Here is a 17,268-nt window from a genome sequence, read left to right as displayed (position 1 = left end):
GTTACCATACCTACTATATCGTAACAAATTGGAATAAACATGCACACTATGCACAGTAGCTCGTTCATAATCATATGTCCTCCGAACAATAACTTGTTTGTTTAATACATATAAGCCACCAATCCGACGTAACACTACCAACACCGACATCTAGGGTGCTATATAACTCAAACTTGTATTTATTTAGTTTACCTACAAGGGCTTTTTGTGTCTGGTCCCAAATGCAAATAAACCCTACTGTTATTCACATTAATTTCCTAAACAATTTTATTTATTTAGTGGTTTCTAATAGAAATGCCTGAAGGTTGTCTGGAAGAGATCGCTTTTTAGCGATAAGACCGCCTGTTGTTGCTTAGTTTAATTTGTTAATTGCTTTATTTAATCATGGTTTCATTGTGCACAATAAAGAGTATTATTATATCTCCTTGGATTTCACGGGCCTTATAAATCCCGGACTTTTGATAGGCTTGCGTGGGGATAAAGATCCAATACGTAGAGGCCCCTTGGAGAGCTTTAATATCATGTAGAACGCCTGCTGGAACCCGTTCCCGTATTATTATTATTCCCTTTGTTTATTTTTGATCTTAGGCTAGGTCATTTATAATATAAATATAGAAGTAAAATATAAAAACACTTACAAAACAATACAAAATACGTATAAACACATTATAAAAAAACCTAACCTAGGGTGCCGCCAGCAGCGGGGCAGGGCCCAAGCTGCCTGTGGTCAGCGCTGCAGAGAGAGGAACTGCCTGACTATCCGCGCCGTTTCCAAGATCACCGCCATCTGCATCTGACCCTTGACCCAACCACCTAGCGAGAGTCTCTCGAGGTGTTGGTCGAGACTCGTCGCTATGAGACCGTACGCTGAAACGACTATCGGGAGAAAGATCGTCGAATCAACATCCCACATGGCGGTTATTTCGTGAGCCAAGTCTAGGTACTTACTGGACTTTTCCTTCTCAGCTTTCACGAGATTCTCATAATGAGGGATGGTGATGTCGACGAGCACGGCCCGGCGTTCTGATCGATCTATTACCACGATGTCAGGATTATTGGCTACAATAGTCCTGTCAGTGATAATAGATCGATCCCAATAGAGCGTGGCACGACCATTTTCGAGAACTGGTGCAGGTGAGTACTTGTAGTACGGTACTTCGCGGTCCACAAGTCCGTATAGAAGAGCAAGTTGCTGGTGAATAATTCTGGCTACGAGATTATGTCTGTGTAAGTACTCGCCGTTAGCAAGATGAGGACAACCGGAAATGATATGCCTGAGTGACTCTCCGGGACGGCGGCATGCCCGACAAATGTCGACCGTACCGTCTTTCGGGATATATTTACGGTAATTATTCGTCATCATAACTTCGTCCGCAATTGCACAGACAAAACCTTCGGTTTCTCCGAAGAGGTCCCCGAATCGTAACCAGTTCACCGACGCGAGCAGGTCCACGTCGGGTCCCGTGCGGGCCTATTATTATTATTATTAAATGCAGTCCTGAAGTGTCTACGTACAGACAGCAGTACAGAAAATGCTCAGACAACACTACTCCGCTCCATCCAGAGTTGATAAATCGTTAGTGCATTGTGCTGTGCAAGTTTCCACTTTACTGAGTTAAGTGTTTAATGAGTTCTGTAATTATTTACTCCGATTCCATTTATTTATGTTTCTGCACGACGTAGCTATCAACGTGTGCAGCTAGTCGCATGATAAACTTTAAATTGGCCTGTAGCTAGGATACGTATACCTACTGGCATAGGTAATGAATTTGTTTTTGATTTGTCTGGTTTTAACCTATTATTTTCATTGTTCATACTGTAAAAAGCCATCAATTTAGATACTTAAGTACCTACTTTTGCAAAACCTCCCTGAAATTTGGTATAAAAACAAATGGAAATATTATGCAGATGTTGTAGCTTCAGGGTGCAACATTTTTACTGTTTCTTAACAAATCTTAAATACATTAACTGAGAATTATGTTAAAACAAACGAATAAAAAAACCCTTTCCAACTGTGGTAGTGTTTGTATATCAACCCCTTGAAAAAATTTAAACACCCTTCTACATACTTATGTTATGTACTTATAAGCAAAATTATACATAATATTGCCTGGAAAAGTAGATTTAACACGATAATTTGACAAAAAGGCTTAGTTCGTGGAATATGATTAAATATTAATAACACCGCTTAAAAATTACAAAAAAACTGCAATTGTAGTTGTGAAAATTGAATATTAGACGAAAAGCAAGCAACTTCCGTAAATATATTATACGCATTATATCTACTTACCTAGAGTAATAATTCGTAAAAACAATCATCTCGATTTTATTCCCGTCAAAATTATTCTTTTTTTCTGATTTCAAATTATGTTCTGTACCCCTAGTGTAAATTTTATCGACATCATAACGTGACGAACGCGTTTGCTTTAAGTCTCATTTTGTATAGGATTTTGAGTGTCCAAAACGTCCCGCTTGGCGCGCTCTTTCTAAATCCAACACAAAATGAGACTAAACGCAAACGCGTACGTCACGTTTCAAAATCGAATTTATTTACACTAGGGGTACAGTACTTTATGTGTCAGAGTTCCTTCCTACTTTAAATACCTTCAAAGTAAATATTATAATGTTTAAAAAAATTCTAACCCTATTTAAAATTTGCATTTATCATGAGACGGATAGATAACATAGGAACAGTACCCAATCGTTTGAAACACCGCCTACGCACGTGTTAAGCAAACGCTAACAAACAATTCACCATCCACGACTAAATCCTATTGTTATTAAAACAAGTACCTAATGACGGTCACAAGTGAAAATTCGCCAGATAATACTATACAATTTATGATGTGACTTTCTGCAAATTTAGCGATAAGCGCATGCTCTTTATTTATTATATATTTGCAGTCATTTACTAACTTTAACATTTTCCATAGGTGTGAAAGAGATAACATACTTAGGAGCATAGGTTGGTAGCTACTTATATGAATAATTAAACAAAATACTTATTTCTCAAATGATAATACATTTACTTTTTTACATATATATTACTTTTTCTGATTAAAACAGCAATGTAAATTATGTTTAAATTGTAGTTTTTATGTTGTACATATCATATAATAATAATCATTCAGCCTAATATATTCGGCCCCTGCTGGGCACAGGCCTCCTCTCATGCGCGAGAGGATTTCTATTTATTTTAAAATTATCATGAAAACCACGATTAAGTATTCCTTGAAAACATGGACAGATGACCACAAAACCATATTAATGTATTTTTTGTAGAAAAAATACAATCTATTGGTTTCTAATTATTCTAAATATTTTGTACACTTTACGTACAGAATTATTAACTCATTAATACTTGTAAAAATATGCTTTTATTAACAAACGTGCACGATGAGAACATTTCTTGGCGGTAACATATATTAACATGCATTTTTTTGAATGAACGACAGCAATAGTTATTTGTACAACAAGAGAGCAAAGTTTGATATTTCTTCGAGTGCTTGTTTTGAGTCCCGTGCAAGCGAAAGATTCTATAATAGATTCACGAGCGTAGCGAGTGAATCTAATTTAGAATCTTGAGCGTAGTAAGGGACTCAAAAGCGCACGAGATGTAAATAACTTTGATCTCGTGTAGTACACAAAAATTTTCACGTCAGTCAGCCATCAAAAAATACGACCTGAAAAAATGTAATCCAGACGCACGGATCACTATTTCACTCATGTTTTCTGAAGGTATTCTAACAATTAACTTTAATTACCGCAATAAAACTAAACGAAAGAAATTTCAATAAAATAATACGAAAATAATGAATTAACGAACATCAATTGACAGTTCAACCGACAACTTTTTTTGTAAAAAAAAACTTTGTAAGATACGGTCCGAATTGCGGATACTACTATTTGTCAACTATAGTAGAAATCGTTAAAAGTAGTTAAGTAGAATTATTTACTGCGTAACAATTGCGTAAATTTGTATAAGTTCTTTGTTTTGATTGTATAATACATACATATGGTGCAAAATACGCAAAATATGGTGTTTTTATTAAATTTTCAACTTTAATTACATTAATTAATTATTACGAATGAAGACTCGTAGGGTGTTTTGGAACGATGCGGTCTAACTTATTTCGGGGGTCTTTTATAAACCGTCAATATACCGTTGAATTACGTATGCACATTTTTGTCTCTTTCTTTTTACTAATGACGTGAAAGGGACAAAGACAATAGAATCCAAATATTTCGAACTTGTATTAGGCCCCGCACGTTGAAATGACATTCGAATCTAAAGGTCACTTGAATGTTCACTGTTTTCAAGCAGCAAATTACCCTTGTTCGAGCTGCTGACGTGAAAAATATTATATTTCTATGTGCTTAAGATTTTGTACGTCTCTTAGGCATCATTTCTGTATATTGTGGGCATATTTTGCGAGCTTTCTAGCCGCTGTTAGGTAATTCAATTAGACATAGCTAGTTTATTTAAGGGTAAAATCGTGAGTACAACATTTTCTGACCTCTCCCCCAAGTACTTTTGGCTTTTACTCCTAATCTGTTGAGGTGCAATATTTTTTTAAGTAAGTAAAAATTGAGTATCTATTGTGTACTAAATCCTTTAATAATAAAAAAATCCAAATGCAATGTGGGGTTGCTGGAGAGCATGACGTTTGTAGCCGTGCTGATTCAAAGTTTTACGTTATATATTTATTTACTATAATACTAAAATAAAATAATTAATTGATTTCGCAAGTTTGCCAGTTTTATAGAGATTAGACAGCTAGGATGGAACGTCTTGAGACCATACTGTGGCCTGAACCTTAACGCAAACGCGTACGTTACGTCACGAAATCGAATAAATTTACACTAGGGGCTTTGGTATTTATCAGTTACACACGGAGCATTTTACTCAATTTTAAAAGTTGAAGTCACAATAGTGTGTTTTGTTCGAATTCCAGAAGTTATTTGCAATCTTGAAGCGACTTTGTATTGTTTTTACACATAAAAAGAGCCTTTCCGAGTTGATGCGGTGAAAACAACATACTCGTATTAATGTAAATTGAAGAAATTAAATATATATTTATGTATAGAAATATTTCGTATTTTTTCACCGGACCGCGGATATCATATTTATGAATTTTTAATTTCATATTTATGAATTGTAAGTTAAAAAAAAAGAAAAAGTAATCGCTGAGTTCGTCCAAAAAAATCCAGAAGCTATTTTCGTATTTTTAGCTCTTGTGCATAAATTGTTACAAATTTTTAAAATGCAGTTTATACTCGTACCTATGTTACTGATTTTTTCCATCGAGCGAAAGTCAAAATATCAGGATTCAAATCACGCAGATTCAGGTCGCGGATGAGATTACTAATTTACTAGTTAAATTGTTGGCAACCGTAGAAATTGTTAACTAAAACAGCGGTACGATTTTTCAAAAACTCCGTTTTCTGAACCTACTGCGCCTTAAACCTTTTGCAACAAAGTTAATTTAGCGCACAGTGTAACTTTAAAGCTATTAGCTAAATAAAAGGTTTCAGTAGTTTTTGCAGTTTGTACGAGTACGACTGCTATGTAGATTACCGCGACATTGAAACTTTTCACTAACAGCCGCATTCGTTAAGAACGTTCGCCATGTGACGAGCTATTATAAAAACAAGTAGAATTCGCTTACATTTGTCTATCGATCGACTTTAAAAGAGGCTAGCCTTACGCGTTGTCAATGGAATACACGTTAAATAAATAATTAAGAGGTACTTACTTACCGTACCAGAATATCTACGTCTTCTACGAGTAAGTTATAATTACGATTCTAATCCTCGTAAAAGCGATAAAAATAAATAAACCATACACTAGTATATTACCCTAAATATTAGGGCGCAATCATACTATGTGAATTATAGACTATTTGACGACAGCCTTGACCGTTACTGATTTGGTAAATTGTATATTTTTATCGCGAAACTTATCATGTGTGCACCTACGATATACTGATGAACATGACTTTAAAAAAATTGTATGAATAGTATAGGTATTTCAATTGATATTCTTGTTCACTCATTCTTATTATTAGTTACATTAAGTAAACAATTTAAAGATCGGTAAAAATGTGTTACTATCTATCAAAGATACATTGATTAAGATGTGTAAAAAATAAGACAATAGGGTTGTTTCCATCTACGAATCTTAGGGCAGAATTGTATCCCAATAAATTCTTATGGATTGTAAGAACATGTTAAACTACCTTTAGTGGACCTCTAATGAGCATATTTTTGTAAATATTGAATTTAAAATATCTTTTAACTCACGTTTTGTGACCCAAGTCGAAATGACATTGAAGATTATGATGACGTCACAACTCTCGGTTTGACAGTTCGATCAACCAAGGCCCCCAGTTGTCTGTACGTCGGAAGGGAGGAGTCTAAGCGATATCTTACCGTACAAATCTTTCTGTCATTTTTTGCGAGGGGAAAAGAGCACACAGTCGCACTTCTCACTCACTACATACAAAATTCAATCTGTAATGACGACACAAATACATAGAAAATGACACACGTCAAAGACAAATCTTGCACACCTCGATCTCTTTTTGTGTACGGACGAGTCACAACATGTACTGCCATAGGCACAGTTGTGCCAATGCTTTGGCACAGGGAAAATAGCACGAATACCATCTCCCTTCCCTGTGTGAGCAACACAGGGAAGGGAGAAGGTTCTCAGTATAAAATTTAATACTCAAGCCGTAGCCATTTTGGTGGTGGGCAAGCTGTGTATGTGTGCGTATAGGTAAATGTGTGTGAACAGAACTTGGTTTTACATATGTATGTACTATGTATGTACACACAATTTTCAAAGAGCGTTATGGGCGCAAATGCGTCTATCAAAAGATATTTTGTTAATTTAACATATTAAAGCCGTTTTTAGGGTAAAACCTGAATTTTAGGACAACGTTTGGTTCATATAGAACGGGTTACAAGCGTTTCAAAAAATTGGAAACAACCCTATTTCTAGCTTCGAATTGGACAGGTAAACAAGACGGCGCTGTACAGCTTCATACATTTTGCGGTAACTCTGATTGTCTAAAGTTGACGTCTGACAATTCAGTGACTGCAAAATATGTGGCGCAGTACAGTGTGACTTTACTTCTCTATTGCAATCAATCTCTTTACTACTATGTACCAGTGATCGTACTTTTTTCAGCATTCTTGGCGCGATGACTTCAAATGACAGACGAAAGTGACCTAGGGTTGTCGACATGTATAATATGATTGATGTATAAAATTATGTAATATTATGTTGTCATTGAAAATGAAACACTATTTTTTTTTTACTTAATCAGTTATTATAATTATGTAACATTTATTACCGTAACCCAAAATTCCTCAAATTTTTCGGAGGGTATGCTGACGATTAGTTTTCGTAATTTTGATTGCCCTGTCGAACAACAGCAACCAGGTTGTTTATTTTGTGAAAATAAAAGTAATATTGCAACTGTGTTACATTTTCTCATCTACTCGTAGTAAATTAACCCTTCATTTCATTATGCATATTGGGTTAGGCTTCACATGTTCTGAGAATCTTTTCTGTATTTCCGATTTGTTCAATACGCAATTTTTTTATATTTTATTTTATTTCATTTTTGGTTCAAACAATTTAATATTGGGCACTATTGACAACCCTAGCACTGCACCAAAAATGCTGGAAAAAGTACGATCACTGTATATCACATATTTAGTTATCAGAAGAGTTTGCGACCTCTAAAACTCGCACATATCATCGTCTCATCTTTAAAATATATTGAAAACTGATACCATATCTAGGGAAGGGTAATACTGTAAGTATATGTAAGGTATTGTATACGTATACCCCTCTATCAGCCAGAGTCACAAGATCGAAATCCAAAAAAGTAAATATTAATAAAATAAAACCGTTGTAGATGATACTTATTACCGCTTTCATTATCATCAGTAGATAACATCGACACGGGCTATTCAATTACCTCAAGTGTTGAGTATGGATATTTTTGAACCTTCCTACGCAATTGCGCTTTTCATACATATTCACATACCTATGTCTGGCGAACGTAAAACTATATGTATATAGGTCATAATCATTTTGACAGTTATAATAAAGTTAAGTTATAGTTTAATTAATTATTTAAACATAGCAAGGAAACATCACAAGGTACCACACCTAAGGAAACAAGGAAAACCGATAGTATGTGCTGTACAGTATATAAGCAGTCACATATTAATATTTGACAGCAAAACCAGTGGCGGCAAACTGTTACATAATTTATCATTCCTACCTATACAATGAAATTAATAAAAAATACAGTCAATTAATCAACTATGTGATCGTAAAATAAAAAGTTTATCTAAACCAATGGCGAGCATAATAGGGCTACATTTATTTGAATTATTTTAGTGCCACGATCATGGGACATTTTTTCACAACCTACGTCTCAGGTAGGTATGGGCCGGGTCACAGACAAAAAGTTCTAACGGGGTTTGCGGAAAAAAGTTTTTAAAGGTTTGAATTATGAATGGGAATATCCAAGAATGAGTGACATTTAAAGAATTATTTCAATTTAGAAAAATGAAATTACATGCACTCGATACTTAACTTTGAATACATCTAATTAAATTAAATTCAGTCTAAATAATGAAACCAACGAAATCAGTGACTTTAGTTACCTATTTAATTAGCTACAAGATAGGACTAAATTGATAATTAATTTCCTACTATCTTAAATAATATCGAATGAAAGGTTATTGACTGACACATGGAAGTACGAGTATGTTGCCCTACATAAGTGTATTGTTTCTAAAGTAGGTAAATTAACGACGAGCGTTATGCATTAAAAATACTCTAATAATAGCTAGGCGTCTAGTTAATTGCGTTCGCATAGGTAACAGAAGTTTCGAAAGGTTTGTTAGGTGTAGATACGGAGCAAGTAAATTTATTTAAGAATCGCGTTAAATGTAGGTTGAGTAATATTACTCTACTAAAACCTAAGCAACATGTGACATTCGGGATACACACAGTATGTAAAAAATACTTGCTATGCTGTGTTAAAAGTCAATAATAAGTAGACATAACGTAGACATCGATCGTATCAGTCAAACAAGTATCAAAATGACGACATCCATATGTCGACGGTGTCGATTGGCGCACATGCAATGATATCAATACGGAACGTAAAAATTTATTTTCTGACACAAACACTTACCCCTCCGAACGAGTCTCGAATTGGCTACCGGCTGGCTATAGGTTATAACTGAAGCACTGTGCCACGTGCTTTAAAAATAGAATAAGCTACACGTCCGACCGACGCACGAGTGAAAATTGTAATGAACGTAGCGAACGAACGGGCGTTCAGTCAGCGCGGCACGACGCGCCGGCGGTGGCGCTCGGCCGAATACAATACGCTATCGGAGGCGCAGCCCGCCGTGCCAGCGGCGGCTCGTTCGCGAGCAACTGCCTCGGAATGTTGCATCATGCCGGCCGCCGGCCGCATAGTATTCCCGCGTCCCACATGATCCACGTCTCGCGCCCTTGGGGCTATACCATGTCAACCTCAACACCAGCGCAAACTCATTCAGGAAGTTACTTTCGTTGAAAAGATACTTGGGAGCAGTCACTTAAGACAATGCTTACCTCAAGGAAGTGAATGCAGGTACTTCAAAAACTGAAGAAAATATTGTTAGGTACAGGTACCTAGTACTTTTGCTTGGTTAAGGACAAAGGCACATGGTCATGTCGAGTCCGATTCACACTTGACCAACACTTAATAATTGTTGTTAGGTATATCTGGTATAGAAAGTTATTGTCTAAAATCGACCATTTACCTAAAACAAGTCTCAAACTGTTTGACACATCAAACGGACGAACAGACAGCGCATAGTTCAAATAGGAATAGATTTCCAAACGATTCTATTACTTACATTATCAATACACCTACCTATCAATATACCTAAAACTAATAAAGAAAAGTGCAATAAATAAAAATCTTGTATTAGCAGCCGTAGTCTTAGTACCGCTTGCAATGCTACCTAGTTGAATTACTAAATAAATGAGCCGTTAATTCGTGAAAGTACGTTATTTCGTTAATTTTCTTTCCGGCGTAAATAATAAGCAATTTCAATATTTTTTATTTAATGTATTCATGAGGTAAAATACGATAAAATTAAATATATTATTTCAATCGAAGTGACAAAATAGTGTATATTTTGTTATACTTCACTTTGGCGCTCCCAGTGATAAGACGTGAAATGGTTTTAACGTGAAGAAATAACGTGGATCATTTCATTGCGCATTTTTGGATACAAATATATCTAGGGACAACAAACACTTCGATACCTAGAGATAAATTTAAAGGTCAATTAGCATTATAAATAAAAGGGATACACAATAAAGTAGTAACTTGCGTTATATTACTCTTGCAGTATAATGAATGAATGACCTAGTACAGAGAGCTGAGGGCTTACCGGGAACCACGTTCAACATGTTGCCTCCCTGTCACTTCAGTACGAATTTACAAGTGCGACAGAGAGGCAACACGTCGAACGTGGTTCGCGGTAGGCCTTCAGACTATAGATATTTGTGACATACCACGATCAGCTACTTTACGTCTATTCGTTGCTGCTGCATAAGGTTGTTGAAAAAATCAGTCGGAGCATAGTTTATTTTCAAGTTTGTTGGAAAAGCAATAATTAACTTGTTAAATGTTTATTGTCTTTTAGTTGATGACCAATTGTTTCGCTATGGATGTAGATGTTACGCTACAAATGAACGTCTAATGAATGAGGTTAAACAATCAAAGTTAATCAATTCTATATTTTACAGAGTTTTCGTTATAGAAAAATGTTTAGATATATACCTAATGACTAAGCGATTCTGCCCTTGGATGTAGTTCAATGCCGTGAAGGTATTAAGGTTCGTGGTAAACGTTATTTAGGTACCTACAATTATTAATTCAGCTGAAAATACCAATGCATAGTAATATATAACTAATGACAATGTATTAGATATCATTGTGTTACAATCAAAACTCTAATGCCAAGACGGAACTGAAAGGTCGCTATAGGAACTTTCGAATATAACAGCAAAAACTGATCGAGTTTAGGCTCGTTACGTTGTACAGTCAGCATCAATAGTAGCGGATGAAATAACGCGCCAAAAGTATCAGATATTCCGTATAACTTTTCCAAATATAGAGAAATCTCTAAAATTTACATTCAAAAGTATATCTTTTATCGTCTTCATTGTTCCACATATAGAACCACCACATTTTGTTAAGCTGTTTCGGAACTTTTGATGCTGACTGTACTGACAAAAATGTTGCTAATAGCCATTAATTGTCCGTTCCTTCCCACGTACCTAAATATTCCCATGATAACCAAGGGGTCAATCTTCGAGTGGTGTCTCTTGGGATCTTATAGCTATTTAAAAATTAAAAGTAGTTAAATATAAGTAGGCAATTATAAAGAGCTATTATAAAAATTGTCTTTGCACATGTACCGGTCACAATTAACTATTTTGATTTATTTAATTAGAATAATATGCCCGAGTGTCTTACAGCTTAGTCGATGAGAAGCGGCATTCAGATTTTAAATACCACCAATACGTAAGCGCGAGCGAGAAGCACTGACTGTAATATCATATCAATATCAGATATTTTAAAATATGAATACCGTTCCAGTTCTGAAAAAAACATCCTGGGCAATTAACGAAATACATGCATCATTTAAGCAGTTATCTCGTCATCTTAATCGATCAGATATTCAAAATATTTTTTGTAATTAGTGTCATCCATTTCCATTAATCAGGTAGGCAAGTGGATATTAGGTGAATATCTGCTCGATATTTTAATACGCGGGTGCCACGTGCTTTACTTATGAATACATATATTATTATTGACGCCACAATTTTTCTTTTAAAAACATTGTATAATCCTACCGATAGGGGTATATTCTTTTAAAAATAAAATGACATTACTAAAATATAACTTACATCGCCCGCGAGTACTCCAACGACTTGTAGGTAAAGGCTAACACAACCGTCAACTAAAAAGCTGAATTGCTCAACTAGGTATAGCGAAACCATAAGGAAGTTTTTTGCAAATATGTAGGTAGGTATATGGAACAAACAGGTTTTGAAAGTTTCTATTTTGACGTGTGTATATTGTCAATATTAATTACACATTTATTTAGTAGCGATGTGAGTTACCTTTGGATACGAAATGTGACCTTACCTTGACTATCTAAAAACTCGAAAATTAATCGATATGCGATTCAGTGAATACATTGTCGTTTACGCTGGTAGACACGTATAAGATATTCTCAGCATGACCGTACGTAGATAGTGAGGCGCCTTGTACATTTTCAGATGGTGGTGGGCGCGGGCGGTGGGCGCGATCCGCATGACGCGGGGCCGACGCCGATTACGCCAGCCGGCCGGCGCTACCGCTTGGCAGGTAAGTACGTCAGTACGTCACGTCACGTCGACTCACCGTTACTTTAGTTAGCTGCCTCTTTATCTGTCTGTTGGTCAATAGATCTTGCGGCCGTTCACGCTCCACGAAACATAACACCGCATTATCAATAAATTTAAAAATAGTTAGCCTGAACTAGAAAAATGTATCAGTATCGACCAGTCTGAGGCTGTGAACTAAACGCCAGGTATCCGATACCCTTCATTATTATGACTTCACCTACGCCAAGCCGGCGCCCTATCCCCGCCTACGTATTGTCTGCTGATAAATAAGGATTAAATATTATTTAATTATTCGTGAGATTAACGCCATTTAATTTCAGTACAGTTAAGTTCATAAATATGCATTTATAAATTGCAATTAGGTAAAAAAATAAAATACATATATGAACTCGACTGTACTATTGCATACCTACCTTGTCAGTGTAATGGTATGAGATCCCCAGCGACTATCATTTAATTTCTTTGACTGTACAAGTGTACAGTCAGCTTCAAATAGATAGTGACCAATCGGAACATATTCTTATTTTTATGTTATTGTGTATTACGTCTGCTATATTTGGGCACTTTGGCTGTCACTTATCTATTTGATGCGAATCTTACACTCCAGTGGCGCAGAAATTCTATTTCTTGACGGCAGTGTTGTTCGAACTTAAATTCGTAATTTAAATTGAAAATATTGAAAATTAACCATTACAAATTGAACTGTAAACCGTAACGGACGGTTACAGTTTTCGTGTGTTTTTTATTTTACTATTCTGTCGCACTGCATAATTTATGTATGCCGCCAATGCCAATTGTAGCTTTCTAGCACTAACTATCACGGAGTAAAGCCGCGGACGGACAGACGGGCCGACATGGTGAAAGGCTACTATTATAATTACCACCAAAAAAAAAAACTTTTGTACCCTAAATGAAAAAATCGCTCTTACCAAAAAATATTATTAATAACCAAACCAAACCACCCAACCCCCAACCAAATAAGGGCTAAAATTAAAAAAAAGGTGCTGTTAATTACGACTGCACTTCAAATTGAATTCGAACACCAAATACATCAATGAATTTACCATCAATGATCACCAAATCTTGAAGACTAAATTAATGCGATATTTTCACTTGAATAAACCAGTATGATTACAAAAAAGTGACCTACCAATGATGCCATGAGTAAAATGATGCTAAAATTATATATATAATATAATATAAATAAATAATAAATATAATAAATATTATAGAACATTATTACACAAATTGACTAAGTCCCACAGTAAGCTCAATAAAGCTTGTGTTGAGGGTACTTAGGCAACGATATATATAATATATAAATATTTATAAATACTTAAATACATAGAAAACACCCATGACTCAGGAACAAATATCCATGCTCATCACACGAATAAATGCCCTTACCAGGATTTGAACCCGGAACCATCGGCTTCGTAGGCAGGGTCACTATCCACTAGGCCAAACTGGTCGTCAAATACAAATATTTAAAAATTAAATACAAATATTTAAAAAAATCCCAGTATTTTGGGATTTTTTTTCCCAGTAATTACCACTGGTAAAAGGTGGGATTTTTTTTCCCAGTAGTTACCACCAACATTTTGTTAGAGTTCAATACTAATAAATAATATTTAATTTAATAAATAGTTATAAGTCGATTAGTGTTACAGTTAACTGCTTTAAAAGTGATTAAAAATTTTAAAACCGGTGCAAGTGCATAAAATTAAATGTTAAAGAGAAATTAACGTTTGGCTGAAACTTATCTTATTAATTGTAAATTGAATTAAGGTGACTGTGGGCAAGACCGGCATACTTTATTTATTTTTTACATTGGAGTATTCTAGCTCCGTTAATTATTCACTTACGTGACCGCTTGTAATCACATACGATGAAGAATTTCATAAATAATTCTTCTTCTTCTTCTTCTTCTTCTTCACTGGCTCAGTGACCCAAACAGGATCTTGGCCTCTGACACAAGAGAGCGCCACTCTGCCCTATCCTGCGCCACTTCACGCCAGTTGGGTATTCCGAGGGCGAACAGGTCTTTTAGGACTTCGTCGCTCCAGCGGTATCTGGGACGCCCAGACGGACGTTTTCCACCCGGGTGCCCCACATACGCTCTTCTCACGGCACGATCCTCTCCCATCCTCTCTAGGTGACCGAGCCAGCGGAGTCGTGTGGCCTTGATTTCGCCAATTATATTGGGCATCGCAACCAGGTCCTCTAGCTCCCTATTCTTTCTACGCCTCCAAGTTCCATCTTCATCTCTGATAGGTCCCAGAATCTTCCGCCAGATTTTCCTCTCCGCCACTAAGAGCTTGCTCTCTTCTTTCTGAGTCAGAGTCCAAGCTTCACACCCATACATCAAAATTGGCCTAATTACAGTCTTGTAGACACGAATCTTGGTTGGTCTACTGATCAGCTTTGACACTAAAACTCGATGGAACGCTGCCGAGCATCTTAAAGCGTTTTGGATTCGTAGATCTATCTCTTCCTCCCTTCGGTTGGTATCAGTTACTGTGCAACCAAGATACCTAAAATGATCCACACCTTTGTAGGTGGTTGCTCCCACTACTAGGTCTTCTCTATCAGCTCTGGTGTTCTTGTACCTTTTCATTTGGATATATTCTGTTTTCTGGTGGTTGATTCTGAGACCTATCTTCTCCCCTTCCTGCTCCACAATTCTAGCCATGGCCTCCAGGTCCCTTTTGTTTTGCGCCAATAGCCCCAGGTCATCAGCATACCCTATGATCTTATGCCTGCCGTTCAACTCTATACCCCCTTCATGCATAAGTAATTTTCGGACGACGTATTCGAGTGCCAAGTTGAATAGCATTGGCGAAAGGGCGTCTCCCTGTTTCAGGCCTGTGACAACTTCAAATTCAGCCGTCAGTTCTCCGCAAGCTCTTACCCTCATCTTGCTGACTTTCATAAATAATAGTCAAGCTAAAGTGACAGATCATTTTTTTTTTTTTTTTTTTTTTTTTTTTTTTTTTTATACCACGACGGTGGCAAGCAAGCATACGGCCCGCCTGATGGTAAGCAGTCACCGTAGCCTATGGACGCCTGCAACTCCAGAGGTGTTACATGCGCGTTGCCGACCCTTTAAAAATCTGTACACTCCTTTTTTGAAGAACCTCATACTGTAGACCCTCGGGAAAACCTCGGCAGGTAGCTCATTCCACAACCGGAGCGTGCGCGGGAGGAAGTTCCTCTTAAACCGCACACACATTTTAATCATAAATTACGCAATAACAATAGTATTTTTAAAAATTCGGCGAGTAGACGGACTTTCCGTGTAGTTTAAGGTAAGGCCGTCTAGTAACGATATCAGCCATACTATGGGTGCTTATATGTTCGTATTCGAATCCTTACAAAGAATGAAACAAGACTGAAAAGTGTACTCTAAACCTGTTAATATAGGGTTTAGATTCGAAATAAACACAATTTTTTTTTAAAAGGTACTTCTTTTTTGGACTTCTCAAATAAAATACCAATAGTCATTTTAAAATTTACTCGTTTTAAATTTACGGAGATCAAAGAGGATTTCATATATAAACTCATAGTAGTAGAAATTTTAAACAACGAACACCGTTTAAGTTTAAATCAAATAGTGATTGGCAAATCAAACTCCGTAACACAAGTAGGTACCCAACATACGCAAATTTTCAGGATAAGTAAGGCGAAGAACCCACGTCACGTAGCGGCGTGGCATGCGCGGTACAGCGTTGGCGTGGCGCGTAACCTTATATCACGGTGTAGGCAAACCGCCTAAACCACGATAAGTGCAATAAATGTTCGAAATAAAAAATACGTACGGACTGATATGGCTGCAATGATTTTAATCTTCAAAACTATCAAGAAAATATGACTGTACAACCGTATTTTAAAATTCAAGAGGAGTAAAAAGGGTAATAATATGTGTCATAGGTATAATAATATAACATATGAACGCGGTGATCGTGGGTTCGAATCCCGGTAGGGGCATTTGCTTGTACCCAGTCATGTTTGTTTTTTATGTATTTATCTATGTAAGTTTGTATATGTCGTCGCCTAGCACCAATAGTAAAAGCTAAGCTGTGCTTAGTTTGCCGCCAATATTTATTTATTTATTTACTTAATAGGTATTTTCTTATTTGTAGTTCCGGTTACATAGTGCTGAGGATGAAGAACACATTTCTTTACTAGTTTCGAGATTAAAATTGTTAATAAACACAAAACACAAACATCATGCGCAATGTTGTAGAGATGCGTATCTGTAGTAACCTTATAAAATCGTAATAAATAATATTGAAGCCATTTAACAGTTGGTAACCTCCGATTCAAGGAAAGTAGGCATATGACGGACTTGCCTTGTGCATAGTAGACGGACTTTCCAACTTAGAATTTTTTTTTTGTGATGAATGATGGAACGTATAATTACAAAACTAAGCCAATATCTGATAATTGAAACACATAATAATGATTGCCGGGTCTTATATTACTTACGTAGTCAATTTCTGGTGCAAAATCTTGTCACAAACTATTTTTAACAATTTCATTTGCAGAGACTGTCGCGCTATCACTTCGAGTTCCATACACGTAATGACTTGTTTACGCGGATTGCTCTGAAGTTCGTTGTCACAGCGCCATCTGTTTTAGAGTGAGGGAACTAGCGCGAAAAACTGACTTATAAACTCGACGCCAAAGCGGCAAACGCTTTCTAATTCAAAAGTTATAATGTGTTGACGGACTTGCCTTGTAGACTGTCTTGCCCACAGTGACCTTAATTGTGA

At 36.3% G+C, this 17,268-nt stretch overlaps 1 protein-coding gene across 2 annotated transcripts in view; it reads right to left on the bottom strand.

Annotated features, from left to right (window-relative positions):
* LOC133516215 (proton-coupled amino acid transporter-like protein pathetic) overlaps positions 1-17,049 on the bottom strand; it is a 46,578-nt gene extending 29,529 nt beyond the window's left edge. The window contains exon 1 of one of the 2 annotated variants that reach the window (XM_061849043.1): positions 16,982-17,049. The gene's annotated coding sequence lies outside the window, so the exon portion shown is untranslated. Of the gene's footprint in view, positions 1-9,227; positions 9,534-16,981 lie in introns of those variants that run through there. The other variant, XM_061849027.1, reaches the window with a different exon arrangement.
* Between the last annotated feature and the right edge of the window lie 219 nt (positions 17,050-17,268).

Source organism: Cydia pomonella, chromosome 1, assembly GCF_033807575.1.
Source record: "Cydia pomonella isolate Wapato2018A chromosome 1, ilCydPomo1, whole genome shotgun sequence".
Lineage (NCBI taxonomy): Eukaryota > Metazoa > Arthropoda > Insecta > Lepidoptera > Tortricidae > Cydia > Cydia pomonella.
This window is presented reverse-complemented; position numbering and strand designations above follow the sequence as displayed.